This window comes from Somniosus microcephalus, chromosome 8 (assembly GCF_052327205.1).
Source record: "Somniosus microcephalus isolate GS21.2 chromosome 8, FLI_Smic_1.0, whole genome shotgun sequence".
In the NCBI taxonomy this organism is placed as follows: domain Eukaryota; kingdom Metazoa; phylum Chordata; class Chondrichthyes; order Squaliformes; family Somniosidae; genus Somniosus; species Somniosus microcephalus.
The window spans coordinates 82,847,759-82,866,992 of NC_140994.1; the positions used below are offsets into that span (position 1 = coordinate 82,847,759).

Sequence of the window (19,234 nt, forward strand, 5' to 3'; positions counted from 1 at the left end):
CAGGTTTTGTGCATTGTTGGAATCAAACAGTTAATTGAAAAACAAAAGGTTGAATTCTTTTCTGGTACACAATGTTTCGTGAATGAACCTTGAACAAAATGTTGTCCGAGAGGCAGCAAAAGCCAGGCAGAGCGATTTCACTGGGGGTGTATTTATGTTGCAACTGTATCATCGGTACGATAAGTTATACTGTGAGTGCAGCCTGAATCTAGGCCAACCTGACACTGCAATAAAGTGGAGTGCGACTCGTTTCAGAGTCCGTTCACACCCAGTTTACACTACACAAGTTTAGCATCAGTGCGAAACCGAGTGCACTTCACACCAACACTAAACTTGTATTGTAAGTCCAGCGTAAAGGGTACAGAGTTCACCAAGTGGCCAACAGTGACACTGCACTAAACCCAATAGATCAGCAGCAGCGAGTTGTCTTCTGCAACTCCTACTGGATGTTGTAGTTCTGATCATCTTACACATGGGGTGCAAAAAAAACTACCGCGGATATTTTGGAAAACTTGGAATATGCAAAACAGAAAAACATACGTTCGATTGTTAAAAATGCATATTTAGGTCATCAGAATTGTTTCTTTAATTATTAACATTTATCTTTCTCTTTCGTGTGCAGAAATCAGTTTATAAAAACAGATTAGAAGTAGTCCCTAAACCATTTTGGGATGCCAAAAGGACAGCCTGAGGTGATGAACGTTTCTAACACCCAATGCTTATAGGGCTCAGAAGCTTTAGACATGTACAACACGTTACAAAATTTTGCATTTAAATTCTTTTTTTTAAACAACGACTTGCATTTATATAGTGCCTTTAATGTAGTAAAATGTCCCAAGGAGCTTCACGGGAGTGTTATCAGACACAAATTGACACTGAGCCAAAGAAGGAAATATTAGGACAAATGACCAAAAGCTTGGTCAAAGAGATAGGTTTTAAGGAGAAGAGAGAGGTGGAGAAGTGTAGGGAGGGAGTTCCAGAGCTTAGGGCCTAGGCAGCTGAAGGCACGACCACCAATGGTGGGACGAAGGAAATGGGAGATGTACAAGAGGTCAGAGTTGGAGGAACGCAGATGTCTCGGAGGGTTGTGTTAGATGGCGGTGAAGGGAAAAAAAGCTTAAAAAAAGATTACCACAGTGAACTAGCTCTTGCTGCTTTACAACCCGGACACCTGACGGAAAATAGCCAGAGTCTTGGATGGGACTAAAAGATTCATTACAGGTAGACTATCCTTTATCCGAAAACCTCGGGACCAGCCGTGTTTCGGTTTTCGGAAAATTTCGGATTTCGGAAGGTATTTTATAAGACTGGGAAATTTGTCGGGGGCGGGGGTCGGGGTCGGCGGGGGGGGTTGGGGTTGGCGGGGGGGTCGGCCGGGGTCCGCGGGGGGTCGTCGGCAGGGGTCGGGGTCGTGCGCCACTCTGGTCATGTCGTGCGCACGACTTACGCTGAACGAAAAAACCTTCGGTTTTTAGAGGGTTTCGGTTTTCGGAAGTTCGGATAAAAGGTAGTCTACTTGTATTCAAAGGAGAAGCGGTCTCATTGTTTAAAAAATACCTCGATTATGGCTGCGCTGGTTAATCATTTTGCCTAAGAACCAGGAAAGTGGGATGAGCATGCATTCTGCTCTGGTCAGACAGAGGAAGCCGGTCAGATCCAATTTGGAGATTACAGCATTCTGCAGCTTTTATAGGACCAAAGTAAACATGGTATCAGTCTTGAGAAGGGCTGGGTTGTTGATGTAGCACAGGTATTTCTGCTGAAAAATCACATTCAGTTGGGCTGTTGCCAGAAATGAGTAAAACTGACAAAATGCAGTTGGCAGTATTGGCTGTGTTTCCTTTATTTGGAAATATTAACCTTGAACTTTCGAGCTCTGGAATTCTCTCTCTCTCCAGCTGCCATTAGGTTATCAAATTACTTTAATTAGTTTCTTTGCAGATTGTTATCAGTCACTGTAACTATAAATTCAAACTGGCTTCTTTTCTAGTTAGATTTTTTGTTCTATAGAGAACTGAATGGCAAGTTAAAAATGAAAAAAAATCGCATTGACTAGCTGCCCATTCTGGGCAGACCAAGTGGAAAAATACACAATGGGCTGACTCATTTGTTCAGAAAATCTGTTTATGACCACACTATGCAAGGAACCATCAATAGGATTATTAACATCAATTATTATTGTACATGCTTCAAAGTATGTCTAATTTTCAGTGAATAATAAATAGGTTCAATATGCTACACTAACTAATAAATATATATATACATTGTGTATATATTTTATTTACATAGATATTGTAAATTGAATTTTCCTATAGTCTGCTGGATTCCTTTCTAATGTAGTAATCACATAACATGATGAGTGCCATTTTGCATTACATTGACATTGTGAAAAACACTCAAAATCCTGGCACCGTGACAAAAACACTTAAATGTTGTAATGTAAAATTGCATTCACAGTATACGTTATAGGAATAATAGATAAATACCAGGCACAAGTTGACGGTTGTAACCTAACCTCAGGCATGGTCAGCTATTTGTAAGATGCCTGAGCTTCATTCTTGTAGCTTATAATGTCATATAACCCCCTTATTTAGCTTACAGCCTTAAGACTTGTTCCCAAGCATCCATTATTATTTATCTTTCTGCCTGTCTATCTATTTGTCTGTCCAATATCTACCTACATTTATCTTTTTTTTGTGCTAAAAAGGGTACAGCCTCGTGCCCCACGCGCCAGGCCTTGTGCTCCAGGCCTCACACCAACATCACATGTCAGATATCACACTCGAGCATTACACGCCAGCCATCTCACTTTTTTTACAGGTACAAAATAATCTTTAAAAAAAATAGCATAGAAAAAAGCCAGTTACTTAATGCTGAGTGCTTCTGACTACAGTTAAATACAGAAGCACTTTACAATTCGCAATGTTCCCTGACCAAACAACAATGAAACTCTGAGCGACTTGAGCTTAAGTTTACTTCAAAACATTTACACTTTGTTGCTTTAAAAAGGGACACAGCAGAATTAAAAATTGTGCATTGCATGATATGAAACCGTATATCCCCTGATTCACTGAGCAAATGCACATAAATTACTAAATAGTCTTATAGTTTCAATTTTAAATAGTGCTGATTATATTGTCACAGCGATGGCAGTGTATTAACCCTTTAAGTGCCACAGCAGGATTTATGGCTCAAAAATCAAATGTAACCAGACTTTTTTAAAACAGAAATGTAATTAAAGTGATGAAGAATGAGTGACAGTTATACAATGAGAACGGACTAGATGAAGTCGTATAGGGTGGAAAAAGTACGCTGCTTATTACAGGTTACCATGGCAAAACTGTTGGGGATAAGAATGTCCTTAGTACGGGCAATTCCTCAACAGCAAACAGTTTTAGCAATTAATACATTAGTTAATAATATAAATAATTAACCTGCTGATCCTTACTTTGAATGCATTAAATGATTTATTATAACTTTACAATGCGAATATTAATATCGCTTAGCTCCCTTTGCACATGGAGCATCTCCAACTCAAGTACTAAATCTCCTGTCGTTCTGCCTCTTTCTAATGCCACTTTCGTGAATTTGCCTTCAGAATAGCTTCATCAAATGAGCGTTCAGAAACACCTCATCTTCCGATTAGGCACTTTACAGTCTTCCGGACTCAATATCGAGTTCAACAACTTCAGATCATAACCTCGGCCCCTATTATTTTTATATTTTTTATCCACACTTTTGGTTTGTGACTTTTCCTTTTTCTTCTCTCTCCCTCTCTCTCTCCAATTCCAATTCCAATTCAAATGCTTTATTGGCATGAAAGTTTACAGAGAACCATATTGCCAAAGCTTACATATCAAAAAGGTACAGTTTTCCAACATTCTGTAGGTGTCAATCGATTTGACATTTGTTGGGTACATACAATATTACTTTTAAACAATATTAATTTTAAACAGTCTTACTTTTAAACAGTCCTCAGGTTGTGACATGTTGTTACATATTTGGCCCCAAGGTATGGTCTGTCTCCTTCTCCCAGGACTAATCTCAATTTTGACAGGTCATCCAATTCCTTGAAATCTGGGGTTGTTTGGCTTAGCTTGTTGAATAATATGTTTCTTGATGTGTTGAATTTTTCGCATTTTAGGAGGAAATGCATTTCTGTTTCAACCTCGCCGGCCAGACATTGATCGCATATTCTATTCTCTCTAGGCTGCCAGGATTTCTTGTATCTGCCTTTTTCAATTTCCAGTTGGTGGTCGCTTAGTCTGTACCTGGTGAGGGTCTGTCTCTGTTTTGTGTCTCTGATGGTCGTGAGGTAGTCTGCCAGTTTATAATCTCTTTTTAGGGCCCGGTAACATTCTAATCTGCTTTGGCTTTCGGTTATTTTGTTCCAATGTTCCAGGTAGGTTTCTTTGCATTGTTTAATGATTTGGTTCACTCGGATTGGTGTTTGGACGGCTGTGTTGGTCTGGGGCTGGTCAGGGTCCGGCTGAGTACTTAGTTTCAGTAGCAGCTGACTCAGGGGACTCTTTTCTGGGTTTAGCTCTTGGGTCTGAAAGGCTTTGAAATGAAGGGTGTCTGGGGAGCTAGATTTGAGGTGATTTAGGAAGTTTAGTGCTCGTTTTTGGATGTTTATTATCAGTGGGTATCTGCCTAGTTCAGCTCTGCATGCATTTGTTGGCGTTTTTCTTTGGGTGCGAAGGATGCTTCGGCAGAATTCTGCATGTAGGGCTTCTATTGTGTGTTTTTCCCATTTAGTGTAGCTTTGGTGATTTAGCGGGCCCCATACTTCACTACCGTACAGTGCAATGGGCAGGATTATGCTGTCAAATATTTTGAGCCAGATTTTGATTGGGATTTGGATGTTGTAGAATTTTCTTTTTATTGCATATAGGGCTCTTCGGGCTTTTTCTTTTAGTGCATTCACTGCTATGCTGAAGCTCCCTGATGCTGTAATAGTTAGACCAAGGTAGGTGTAGCTCATAGTGTGTCCTATAGCGGTATCACTGAGGGTAAATTGGTATTTGTTTTCCTGACATCTGGGCCTTTTTTGAAAAATCATGATGTTGGTTTTCTTTAGATTTACTGTTAGAGCCCAATTTTGGCAGTATTTGTCGAGTAGGTCTAGTTGTTGCTGTAATCCCTGTTCTGTGGGAGACAGCAGAACCAGGTCGTCCGCATAGAACAGGGATTTCACTTCTCCATCAAGGAGACGGAGACCTGGTGACTCGCTTTGCTCCAGCATGTCTGCTAATTCATTTATGTATATGTTGAACAGGGTCGGGCTCAAATTGCAGCCCTGTCGGACGCCTCTTCTCTGGGTGAAGAAATCGGTGCGTTTGTCTCCAATTTTGACTCTCTCTCTCTCCCCCACATGGCAGCTGTCTTTCACTGTGCCAGCGCATTTCACACTTCATTTAGAGCCATTGTCTGTTTCTTTACCTATCCTATTACTATCTCGTCTCACCTTGAATATCTCTTAATGTCTCTTCTTTCATCCCCTCCCCCATTTCCCAGCCCCCAAACTGCCTTTTGTTTCATTTCCTGCCTTTTCTCTCAGTTCTGTAGAAGGGTTTCGACCCGAAACGTTGACTATATTTCTCTCTCCATGGATGTTGCCTGGCCTGCTGAGTTTTTCCAGCATTTTCTGTTGTTATTTCAAAAATGAATGGTGCAGCTATATGAAACCTGAATGCACTCAGTATTTCGAGTTCCTGTAGAAATATTCCTCCGATGTATTTCGCCCTTCGTATACATTCACTTGGTGTTGGGTCAGGTGTTGGAACCTGCTATCTGTAATGACAGCAGACGGTACTACCTGTGGCTGATCCAATGCGAGAGCCGGATGGTGATTAAGCAGCCAGGCCACCCCCAGAAAGCTTCAATGGCTTCAGGCGGATGAGAGCCTGGAGGAGGGGAGTGGGACCCTTGATGGAGTGGTGGTGGGGGGAGGGGCGGAAATGCCATCAAAAGGCGGATGAGCTAATCCTTGAATTAGCCACTGGCATCCAGAACCTGTGACACGGCGACAGTACAGAACAAGCCAATGTAAGCGTAACTGAGCTCCGACAAAAGTCGGCCGATGGTGATGATGATGGGGATCTGTTTCCTTCCATCCTCTGTGTGCAGAGAGCCCACCGTTCACGCTGCGCCTTTTCGTTTGGGGTGAAGTGCAACGCATTTTCTGTCGCCATTTCTCCACCGTCCATTTTTGCAGCTATTAGGCCATTAACATTATAGAGCTTTGGTAACAATTGCAATTAGCCAGTACAATGCATAGCCCTAAACTAATGCCAGCAACCATTTATGTGACAAAGTGCTTAGAAAAAGAGCGCACACTGTCTATAGATGCATACACAGACTTAGGCAGTAACGGATGGCGGGGGATGGGCCACCTGCATGCACTTTCATGGCACAGAGCCCAAAGCATATAAATGTGGAGTGCATTCCTGACCATCCATTATTTGAAATGTATTCTAGGAGCAGGACTTGTAAAATGGATATGACTTTATACAGAGATGAGTCTCGCTGCTATGCTGCTGGCCTTTCTCTTCTCAAACCCCATCTGTAGAAATCCGGATTTGTCTTTTGGTGCTGTCACTCTGTAAATGTCACTAAGTTTAAAAATATATCTTTTATTTAACTTCAGAAGTAACTTCCTGTTATCTGACACTGCCTTTTGAAATTGGGTCTGCTATAGATTGTCTTTGTTCTCTCTTTTGCATGTCTGTAAATACCGATATGGCCACTTTCAGCTGCTGCTAGCTCTCTGTTTAAAATGGACATGCAGGGAACAATAAGCCCCCCACCCCCCGACCATACCTCCGCAAACACTTCCTTAAACATTCATTTGTCTCCGTTATCACATTTATAAAATGTGTAACCATTTCATTGGGTTTAATTCAGCAGCTGTGATAAGGCATTTAGTGTTATCAGGCTTTTTTTTCTAGCTTGAGTACGTGACCTAATCATACTGTTAATCATTGAGCAGAAACATGAGCTTGAGTCGGTACAACACTTGCACTTTCCAACAACAAACAGTCGACGTGGGTTCACACCGATCTTTCATCGTTGCTGAGTCAAAATCCTGGAACTCGCTCCGTAACAGCATTGTGGGAGTACCTTCACCACACGGACTGCAACGGTTCAAGAAGGCGGCTTGCCACCACCTTCTCGAGGGCAATTAGGGATGGGCAATAAATGCTGGCCTTGCCAGCGACGCCCACATCCCATAAACGAGTATTAAAAAAAAACCTGGTGTATAGATAATGATGGTTATCTTGTGCCTGATTGTGATTTTTCTTTTCTGCCTACACTAATTAATGTCTTTAGTATTTATGATCTAAATACTACAAGTTCCAACTGAACACACTGTCAAATACCAGCTCGGTACTTCAATCTCGCTGCACTTTACAGTGCGGCTTTCGTTTCTGCGCCAGTATTTTTCCTTCCCCACCCCGCCCTCTCCTGACTCCTTGTTGCAGTACGGTTCCATGGTACCTCATTCCAATTATTCATGTAAGAGTGAATCTCGACGGCCTATTCAACTGCAGGGGGCGGCATCACAGCACGGCCCGATCCTGTCCTTGCCCAGGCATCCACATGTTTGCACTTCCAGCAGGTGTTGTTGGATATCGATCTGGTGCGGCAGTCCCATACTCCTGGCTCAGATCAGCCATCCAGCATACTGGGGACTGACCTGGGACCAGGCAGGTTTGTATAGCGGAGCTACTTGCTGGATACACTTACTGAGGCATCAGAGGATCTATATACAATATATTCTTCACAGTGAATACAAACACAAAAGCCTATTCTGATTGCTTCATTCATCTCCTCAGCACGTCCCTGTTTATATATTTATTATTTTTTTCTCTTATATCAAGGGTGTTAGCCATGACTCAGTGGGTAGCACTCTTGCCTCTTGAGTCAGAAGGTGTAGGGTTCACGCACCACTCCAGGGACTTGAACACAAAATCTAGGGAGTGCTGCACTGTCGGAGGTGCCGTCTTTCAGGTGAGACGTTAAACTGAGGCCCCGTCTGCCCTCTCAGGTGGACGTAAAAAATCCCATGGTATTATTTTGAAAAAGAGCAGGGGAGTTCTCCCTGGTGTCCTGGCCAATATATATCCCTCAACTAACATCAGTAAAACAGATTGTCGCTTTAATTCATGCTGTATCTTTTGACTCGTACCTTTTTTACTGTCTAGTCTTGCATGCAAATAGCAAGGTGTCCGCTGTGGCTCAGTGATCGCACTCTTGCCTCTGAATCAGGAGGTTGTTGGTTTAAGTCCCAGTCCAGAGACTTGAGCACAAGACCTAGGCTGACATTCCAATGCAGTGCTGAGGGAATGCTGCACTGTCTGAGCTGCTGCCTTTCAGGTGAGACATTAAACCGAGGACCCGTCTGCCCCCTCAGGTGGACGTAAAAGATCCCGCGCCACTATTTTGAAGGAGAGCAAGGCAGTTCTCCCTGGTGTCCTGGCCAATATTTATCCCTCAACCAACATCGCTAAAAACTGATCATTATCTCATTGCTGTTTGTGCACAAATTGGTTGCTGCGTTTCCTACATTACAACCGTGACTACACTTCAAAAGTACGTCATTGACTGTAAACGCTTTGGGACGTCCTGAGGTTGTGAAAGACACTATAGAAATGCAAGTCTTCCTCTTGTTTGTTTCTTAAAATCTGCTGGATTCAGGGAAATTTTTCTCTCTAACTATGTCAAAGTCACTATTCTCCTAGTGTCCGCACTGCCAGATTCTGTGCCAGAGAAACCAAGCCAACTATGAATGGGAAGCATCACATTAAACTGAAATCTTGCACATCTTATTAAAAGCATTTCTAGCCTGTTACTTAATCGCAGGTTTTTTCTAATTCTTTGATTCCCCTCTTGGGCTTTGTGACATTATTTGAACACCTCAAATGGATTAGTGCCTTGTAATCGCTCCCGTTATTCTGTCAGGTTTATTCAGTGATCCTCTGCACCCAGCATTGTAGCCTCAGAGTCGACGGGAGTGGAGGTTGGGGAGTAGGTATTACAGTGTTGCGTAATGTAGATCATGAAGAGCTGTTCCACCTTGTCCAGAAAAGCAGAACCAGAGGGCCTGGCCTGCGCTTGAAGGGGTGTAAATTCAAAACTAATCTGCAGAAACATTATCTCAGTGAGCAAGTGGTCAATCTACAGAACAAGCTCCCCAGGGAGACGGTGGAAGCAGTTAGTATTGATTCATCCAAATGCAAATGAGATAGATTTCATTCAGAACATAATATTTTGTGATACAGCATCTGAGTAATTTGAGACATGGCATGTGGTGAGTGGAGCATGCTTGGGAGGAACAGGTGACTTTGGGCCAATGGTTCCCAAAGCTCCCCACCACTGGGGTTTTCCTCACCTCATGTCTGGGTCTGTTGTAGACTCATTGATGGAGATTGATTGCTGTGATTAGTCAACACGCCATTATCATTGTATCATGCGACCACCAGGATGGTAGAAGGTGAACTAGATGGATCTTGGTCTTCTTTAGTCTAGCAGTTCCTATGTTTCTATGTCCTCTGGCCCAGTTGCTGTATACCGAGGCTCCATGCAAGCCTTGGTCGCCATTCAACTAAAGCTTGTAATATGCTGCAATAGCTTTCACTGTTAGTGATATTTCCATACTTGTGTTTTGTAAACTTCTGTCATTCCCCATCTCTCCTGCATCCAGAATGCATTGTCGCCTTGCTGGGGTGTAATTCCACGTGCACCCGGCTCCCTCTGCATGAGCCTTGACAGCGAGCGGCGCCAGACTATTCAACTGTGAGGGCATCACCGCTGCGCCCAAACGTGTCTATGCCGACAGTCCACACTTGGAGTACCAATCAGGGATAGGAACCTTGGTCAGCTTTCCCCTCTCTAACTATAAATCAAATTATAGCCTAGCCGCCTCACCCCAATTCAACTAACTCTGCACAGAGATACACGGATTGAACCTGCAACTGGCTGGGTCTGTGTTGCTCCCCTGCTCCCTGGACAAACTGGCTGAGCCATTGATGCAGAGTGTGTGCATTAGTAATATTGCAGTCTTGTAATGATTTCCAGTATGGACTTCTGTCAACATCCCTCTCCTTGGGCCAGTTTGTAAGCCTTGTCCACTTTGCTTGATTGCATCAACTATTGATGAATGTTTTATTGGCTCGAAGGTTTGTGAAATATATCACAGCATTTCACATAAATATGGTGCAAGGTTAAACACACAGACCCTTTTGAATGTATTGTGAAATATCAGACAGCACCATATTTTGTAAGCAAGACTTATATACAGTAAGTTGTGCAATATCAGATGACTGAACAATCTTTTATAAGCACACCACATTTTTCCTTCTGAGGCAACATTGATTACATTCTTAAACAAAAAACAAATGTTTAAAAAAAAGTTGTTTTTTTTGCATGTACTGCAAGGATGCATATTTTGTGTGTGGGGGGTGGGGGAAGCAAAAATACCGTTAAATGATATTCCGTGAACCCACAACAAATATTCCTGAAGCATTAAGGCAGTTCCTGAACATACTCAGCACAAAATAGTTCTCTCAAGCTTCAGCTATACCGAGGCCTTTAGCTGCAAGCTTCAGTGTGCAGAAGCCACTGATTGACAGATCAGCCATGATCTAACTGAATGGCAGAGCAGGCTTAAGGGGCTGAATGGCCTACTGCTGTTCCGACCTTCCTATTGCCTTGTGCTGGGAGGGATTGTGCAATGTGTCATATGATCTCAAATGTGATTTTTTTTTAAAAAGAATAAATTGTGTATTCTGCAAGGGCACTGTTCTTCAACACTGGTGAAATCCTTCTCCAAATGCCTTGCAACTTACCCCTGTGCTCGCTGAGCTACATTAGCTCCCGGTCCACCAACGCCTCGGTTTTAAAATTCTCATCCTCCTGTTCAAATCCCTCCATGACCCTCGCCCCTCCCTATCTCTGTAACCTCCTCCAGCCCCACAACCCACCAAGAACTCTGCGTACCTCCAACTCGGGCCTCTTGCACATCCCCCACTCCCTTTGCCCCTCCATTGGCGGCCATGCCTGCAACCGTCTAGACCCTAACCTCTGCAATTCCCTCTCCAAACCTCTCTTCACCTAAGACACTCCTTAAAACCCACCTGTTTGACGAAGCTTTTGGTCGCCTGTTCTAATATCTCCTTTGTGTCAATTTCTGTCTGATGACACTTCCGCGAAAGGCCGTGGGGATGTTTTACTACGTTAAAAGGCGCTATATAAATGCAAGAAGTTGTTGTTGTGCAGTGACATCACTGGGGATTATGGGCTGTGCTTATCTTACCTGCCTTTGAGAAGATGCTAGCTTTAGTTTGCTGAGTCACACGGTCTGCTTGGCTTGCTGATGTTCACACTTTGAAGTTGCTTTGAGTGGCTGCTGCCCAACTTAATGAGCCACCCATGGAGGTTCCAGCCTCTTGGGGTTCATTTTTTGGCAGAGCCTTGGAGGGTCTCATCAACCAGCATTTTAGTGTTCCTACATCCCCTAAGGTGTCTAGCTCTTGGATCCAGCCAAAGCTCCTAAGTAAAGCCATAACTTGGAAGTAACCACAAAGTGCCAGCATTCCGGAAGCCAGCCTGTAGTATTAGCAATTAAAGCAGTTTGTGCTTTCAATTGATCATCCCTTCAAATTATGCATATGCTTCAGAAAAAAGGAAAAACATTTTAATATTTTCCATGTACTGTTTATCTTGCACTGCATCGCAGTCACTCCCCGATGACTTTGATTTATTGAGCATGGTAATTAGTGCCTGTATAATTTATATTGCAGGATAAATATGCTGGTAATTTTTGTGCAATAAAATTGCTTATTGTACAATTAAGATTTGGGTAAGGAATCGAGCAAATTGCATGATTCACTGTTATCCTTTGCAAGTATTACACACCTAGTTTATTGTAGGTGGGTGAGTTTTCACTATGAATTATATTTTGCAACACTATATACACGAAGAACACAATGTCCGTGAATTTACATTTCCTTTTAAATCACGGATATGAACTTGCCCTGACCTGCTCCCATTGAGGTGAGGTGTGCTGCTTCACAGGAGCTAGTTCTACCACTGCCTGCACCGTGAATCAAATACCCCTTGGCAAAAACGCTGTTTTGGCAAAATTAATTTTGTGGAAAAGTGCTCACCAACCCTGGGCTGGGTGAAGTCTTCTTCCTCACAAACTGCCAAATGTAAATTGCAATGGTCTTGGAGGACTTTCTAACCTGTTATTAATTTTGCGCGTGGGTTTAATTATTTCAGTGTAAAAAATATCTTGAAAATGTGTGTTTTTCTACCAATATACAGTATGTGTTATTTGTACAGATACATATTCAGTTGGTTCAGAAATCAAGATGGTGACTGGAACCATTTTGAAACAATTAATTGAATGATGCGATTGGTTAACACTGCAGCGATTGAATTGGTTGCTTTTCTGGGGGATCTTTTCTGATCTGCATTCAGCGAATCAGTGTGGTTAAATACTTTATTTGAGCCAATCAGAAAAGAGTAATCCCCTGCCCCCACCTGGCTACAGGCAAATTTAACATCACCTTCATGTTTAATGTGTGAAGCTCTATATTTTAATTATATTTTATATACAGCGCTGACAAATTACAGTAAGTTAAAGTTGTTTACAGTGCTATTCATGCAAGTCTCACCGTGCTTATTGTGCTCCTCCGACTTGCGTATTTCTGTCGCTGACCGTTTTAGAAATCCCATTTTTCTTATTTGTAGAAGGGGGGGGGCAGTTAGAAAGGGAAATGGATTTAAATCAAACTATCAATTGCATTCCTTTCTGGCATCGCAAAACTAATAAAAATTCCATTTGCGCAGCGGCAATTGGGTTACTTTATAAGGAAAAACCTTGCTTTTGGCTACTTCGCCCTCTGAACATATAATACATCTTTTTTTTTGCCTCGGGGAATATTAATGACTGGTGCTGTAGTGTGTGATATTATTTACTCAGACACATACACTGACTCACGGTAGCGGGCCTGTCATTACTTGTTCTGAAAGAGGAGCATTCTGCTGCGGGTTTTGTTTTGTGAGGAAAAGAAATTATGATTTTTAGGAAGAATTCTTTTGTTCAGACTTGCTTTCACTGTTGTAGCAAAGCTCTTGTGTGTATGTGGTTCCGCCCCCCCTCCGCTGGTAGTGATGAATGGTTACCTTAAATCAAATAGCAAAATCCGACTGTCATTTCTGCTCCCGAGGAATATTCCAAGCAGAACCTGCTCGTTTTATATGCATTGGAAATTCATTAAAAAGAAATTGTGGAGTGTTAGCAAACTGAACAATGAATTGATTGTCTACAAGTGTCTGGTTGATATAATAAATGAATATAAATAGAGAATTCTCGACATCAAACAAACAGGCGTATGTATAATTTGGGCAATACATTATTTCCAGCAAGGGGTAAAGCTACTGTTTTATATGTTTAATAATTCATTAAAATGCTATTAACATATAAATCACAATTTTATAAGAAATATCATCTATAACACCTTATTACAGTGAAATGGGGTGAGTCATATGCTGGCAAAATACCTATTAATTTCTTGCTTGTGTCTCATTCTGCCCTTGAGGTTACCAAACTGGAATATGTGTTGATGCAGCCTTAAAATGGGTCAGCAAGCAATTACAGTTGTTCAGTGGGAATTAGAGCAGTTTATTCAGAAATCCAAAGAAAATATTTTGAAATGCTCGTTGAAGACTGGAAGAACCTGGGGTAGATGGGAAATCGGGGGTGTGGTGGGGGGCTTCCAGAAGGACAGGCGCGCCTCCCAGTCCGTATATACCGTACTCGCTGTGCCTCCCGGTCTGTATATACCGTACTCGCTGTGCCTCCTGGTCCGTATGTACCGTACTCGCTGTGCCTCCCGGTCCGTATATACTGTACTCGCTGTGCCTAGCCGGTCCGTATATACCGTACTCGCTGTGCCTAGCCGGTCCGTATATACCGTACTCGCTGTGCCTAGCCGGTCCGTATATACCGTACTCGCTGTGCCTAGCCGGTCCGTATATACTGTACTCGCTGTGCCTAGCCGGTCCGTATATACCGTACTCGCTGTGCCTCCCCGGTCCGTATATACCGTACTCGCTGTGCCTCCCAGTCCGTATATACCGTACTCGCTGTGCCTCCCGGTCCGTATATACCGTGCTCGCTGTGCCTCCCGGTCCGTATATACCGTACTCGCTGTGCCTAGCTGGTCCGTATATACCGTACTCGCTGTGCCTAGCTGGTCTATTGCACCGAGGTGCAAGGACAGCAAGACCTGCCCCATTTGCCCCACCAATCCTGTCCCAGCGTAAGTAAGAAACTGTTTAATAGTCTGGGTGAACATTCTGACCTTGCTCGCCAAAAGGATTGAATTTAATCATTAATTTTCAGAATGAAAGTCCAAAATATTTCTAGTGCAAATGTTTTTTTTTCTTTTGATAATTTTAGGTGTCTGCCTTTGGCTCAGTCCTAGGGGGAGTGTTTGCTAGTGCTTTGGGGGAGGGTTTAAACTAAAATGGCAGGGGGTTGGGAACCTGAGCAGGGAGACGGAGGAAAGGGAAACAAGGATAAAAGCAAAAGACAGGAAGGAGAAAAACAAAAGTGGCAGTCACCGAAATCAAGGGTTTAAATCAAACACGGCCACAGTAAATACTAATTCTAAAAGGTCTAAGAGCGTTAAAAAAACAAGCCTGAAGGCTTTGTGTCTTAATGTGAGGAGCATTCGTAATAAGGTGGATGAATTAGCTGCGCAAATAGAGGTAAACGAATATGATATGATTAGGATTACGGAAACATGGCTCCAGGGTGGCCAAGGCTGGGAACTCAACATCCAGGGGTATTCAATATTCAGGAAAGATGGGCAAAAAGGAAAAGGAGGTGGGGTAGCATTGCTGGTTAAAGAGGGGATTAACACAATTGTAAGAAAGGATATTAGCTCTGATGATGTGGAATCTGTATGGGTAGAACTAAGAAATACCAAGGGGCAGAAAACGTTAGTGGGAGTGGTATATAGACCTCCAAACAGTAATGCGGAGGTTGAGGATGGCATTAAAAGGGAAATTAGAGAAGCGTGCAATAAGGGCACAGCAGTTAACATGGGTGACTTTAATCTACATATAGATTGGGCTAACCAAATTAGTAACAATACTGTGGAAGAGGAATTCCTGGAGTGCATACGGGATGGTTTCCTGGACCAATATGTCGAGGAACCAACTCGAGATCAGGCCATCTTAGACTGGGTATTATGTAATGAGAGGGGATTAATTAGCAATCCTGTTGTGCGAGGCCCCTTGGGTCGGAGCGATCATAATATGATAGAATTCTTCATTTAAGATGGAGAGTGAAGTAGTTGACTCAGACTAGGGTCCTGAATTTAAATAAAGGAAACTACGATGGTATGAGGCGCGAGTTGGGTAGGATTGATTGGGGAATCTCACTCAAAGGGTTGACGGTGGATAGGCAATGGCAAACATTCAAAGATCGCATGGATGAACTACAGAATTTGTTCATCCCAGTTTGGCATAAAAATAAAACAAAAAAGGTGACTCAACCGTGGCTAACCAGGGAAATTAGGGATAGCATAAGATCCAAGGAGAGGACATATAAATTGGCCAGAAAAAGCAGTAAACCTGAGGATTGGGAGCAGTTTAGGATTCAACAAAGGAGGACAAAGGGATTAATTAAGAGGGGGAAAATAGAGTATGAGAGTAAGCTTGCAGGGAACATAAAAATTGACTGTAAAAGCTTTTATAGATATGTGAAGAGAAAAAGATTGGTGAAGTCAAGCGTAGGTCCCTTGCAGTCAGAATCGGGGGAATTTATAATGGGGAACAAAAAAATGGCAGACCAGTTAAATACATACTTTGGTTCTGTCTTCACAAAGGAGGACACAAATAACCTCCCAGAGATGTTGGGGAACATAGGGTCTAATGAAAGGGAGGAACTGAAAGAAATCAGTATTTGTAGGGAAATGGTGTTGGGGAAATTGATGGGATTGTAGGCCGATAAATCACCAGGGCCTGATGATCTACATCCTAGGGTACTTAAGGAAGTGGCCCTAGAAGTAGTAGATGCATTGCTGGTCATCTTCCAAAATTCTATAGACTCTGGAACAGTACCCATGGATTGGAGGGTAGCTAATGTTACCCCACTATTCAAAAAAGGTGGTAGAGAGAAAACGGTGAATTACAGACCAGTAAGCCTGACATCGGTAGTGGGGAAAATGCTAGAGTCCATTATAAAAGATGTAATAGCAGAGCACTTGGGAAACAGTGACCGGATCGGACAAAGTCAACATGGGTTTACAAAGGGTAAATCGTGCTTGACTAATCTACTGGAATTTTTTGAGGATGTAACTGGTAAAATAGATAAGGGAGAACCAGTGGATGTGGTGTATTTGGACTTTCAGAAGGCTTTTGATAAGGTCCCGCATAAGAGATTAGCGTGTAAAGTTAAGGCACATGGGATTGGGGGCAAGGTACTGACTTGGATAGAGAACTGGTTGGCAGACAGAAAGCAAAGAGTTGGAATAAACGGGTCTTTTTCCGAGTGGCAGGCAGTGACTAGTGGGGTACCGCAGGGATCGGTCCTTGGACCCCAGCTATTCACAATATATATTAATGATCTAGACGAGGGAACTAGATGTAATATCTCCAAGTTTGCAGACGACACAAAGCTGGGTGGGAGTGTGTGCTGTGAGGAGGATGCCGAGAAACTCCAGTATGATTTGGACAGGTTGGGTGATTGGGCAGAAGCATGGCAGATGCAATATAACGTGAATAAATGTGAGGTTATCCACTTTGGTGTCAAAAACAGGAAGGTAGATTATTACCTGAATGGCAATAGATTGGGAGAAGAGGAAGTGCAATGAGACCTGGGTGTCCTTGTGCACCAGTCGCTGAAGGTAAGCATGCAGGTGCAGCAGGCGGTTAAGAAGGCAAATGGTATGTTGGCCTTCGTAGTGAGAGGGTTTGAGTACAGGAACAAGGATGTCTTGCTCCAGTTGTACAGGGCCTTGGTGAGACCACATCTTGAGTATTGTGTACAGTTTTGGTCGCCTTATCTGAGGAAGGATGTTCTTGCCATGGAGGGAGTGCAGCGAAGATTCACCAGGCTGATACCTGGGATGGCAGGAATGACGTATGAGGAGAGATTGGGTCGATTAGGCTTATACTTGCTGGAGTTTAGAAGAATGAGAGGGGATCTTTGAAACTTATAAAATTCTAAACGGACTAGACAGACTAGATGCAGGAAGGATGTTCCCGATGGTCGGGGAGTCCAGAACCAGGGGTCACAGTCTAAGGATATGGGGTAAGCCATTTAGGACAGAGATGAGGAATTTCTTCACCCAGAGAGTGGTGAGCCTGTGGAATTCTCTGCCAAAGAAGGCAGTAGAGGCCAATTCATTAAATATATTCAAGAAGGAGCTAGATATATTTCTTAAGGCTAAAGGGATCAAGGGATATGGAGAGAAGGCAGGAACAGGGTACTGAATTTGGATGATCAGCCATGATCTCATTGAATGGCGGAGCAGGCTCGAGGGGCCAAATGGCCTACTCCTGCTCCTATCTTCTATGTTTCTATGTGCACTCGCCTTTTAAATATCAGGAACTTGTGGGTTCATGTCCCATTCCAGGGACTTTGGCATAAAATCCAGGCCGACACTCCGTGCAGTGCTGCACTGTCGGAGGCGCCGTCTTTTGGATGAGACATTAAGCCGAGGCCCCCTCTGTCCTCTCAGGTGGACGTAAAAGATTCCATGGCACTATTCCGCAGAAGAGCACGGGGAGTTCGCTCCGGTGTCTTGGTTAATATTTATCCCTCAATCAACATCACTAAAAAAAAAACCCAGATTATCTGGTCATTTATCACATTGCTATTTGTGGGAGCTTGCTGTGCACAAATTGGCTGCCGCTTTTCCTACATTACAACAGTGACCACTCTTCAAAAGTACTTCAGTGGCTGCAAAGTGCTTTGGAACGTCCTGAGATCATGAAAGGCGCGATATAAATAAATGCAAATTCTTTTTAAAAAATCTTTTTGAATGAACACGCACAAAGAATGAAATTCCAACCAGCAATGTTTCCCGTGAAGCTGTGCGGGCACGTAGCGGTCTGCAGGTCCCGCGCAGGCTGCTCACTGGCTTTTACATTGAAGAAACCGCGCACGCGCAGAAATTTGAATGTGCTGTGCAGCCAGTTATAAAGGGACCATGCACCTAAAGTAAAAATTAGAGGGACTGTTGCCAACCTGTGTTTGAAAAATCCCCATAGCTTTTATTTTCGAAGCATTGCCCTGCTGGTGAATATGCCTGGGCACAATTTAGTGTAACCAACGCTTATCTCAAACGAAATAACATATTTTGAAGTATTAGGAGTTTGTTTGGTGAAAGCATTTGAAGACTTCTGGAGCTTTCCTTTCACTTATGGCTTGGCTGCCACGGTAAACAAGGTTAGAAGTTATTTGCTGTGGAAGCACATTTCTTGGGCAAAAACCATGTGCTCTCACAGCCCATACTGGTGGATTTCTGGTACAAGTTGTGGTCTGTAACTCATAAATTACAGAATCAATGAAAGAAACGTAATAAGCATTCGCTTTATTCCAGCCTGTGGCTGACCAGATCTGATAATCAGAACCATCCGCTTATCTCATCAATAGAAAGCAGTTTTCTTTACGAATATAAACTTTGTGTTGGTTATCTGGCCGCTGCATTATGCGGCGACTCTAAATACATCCTTCGGATCTCATTATTGGGAATGTTATTCATCATACACTGCCCATGATTAAGTGCTGCAATGCCGGGTGACGGACTGAGCCTCGGACTACAAACACACCCCAGGTTTTTTAATTAAGGGTTGAGGTATTTAGAAAGAAGGTCAAGCTCGCGTCTGCTCAATCCTTTCTTCTGGCACAGCGCTCAGATCATGGGATTGTCACATGTTCAGACATAAGTTCAAAGAAGCAAAATGCGAACTTTTCTAGCAGTTCCAAGAATTCCTCTGGAAGTTAATTCGTGTATAAATTGAGTTATTTGCACAATTCTTTCATGAAATCCATCTTGCAGAAATATTGACAACATAAAGAACGATTTGATACTACAGTCACTGGTTATATTTACGATAGGATGGTATTTATAAAGTTCATCTTTAATTCACTGGGGGGGGGGGACCAGTCGGGGGAGCCTTACCTTTGGAATTTAATAAGTGATTT

At 42.9% G+C, this 19,234-nt stretch overlaps 1 protein-coding gene across 1 annotated transcript in view; it reads left to right on the forward strand.

The window, feature by feature from the left end:
• The window catches only part of arid5b (AT-rich interaction domain 5B), a 125,702-nt gene that overhangs the window by 34,152 nt on the left and 72,316 nt on the right, over positions 1–19,234 (forward strand). The gene's annotated exons all lie outside the window — the stretch shown is intronic.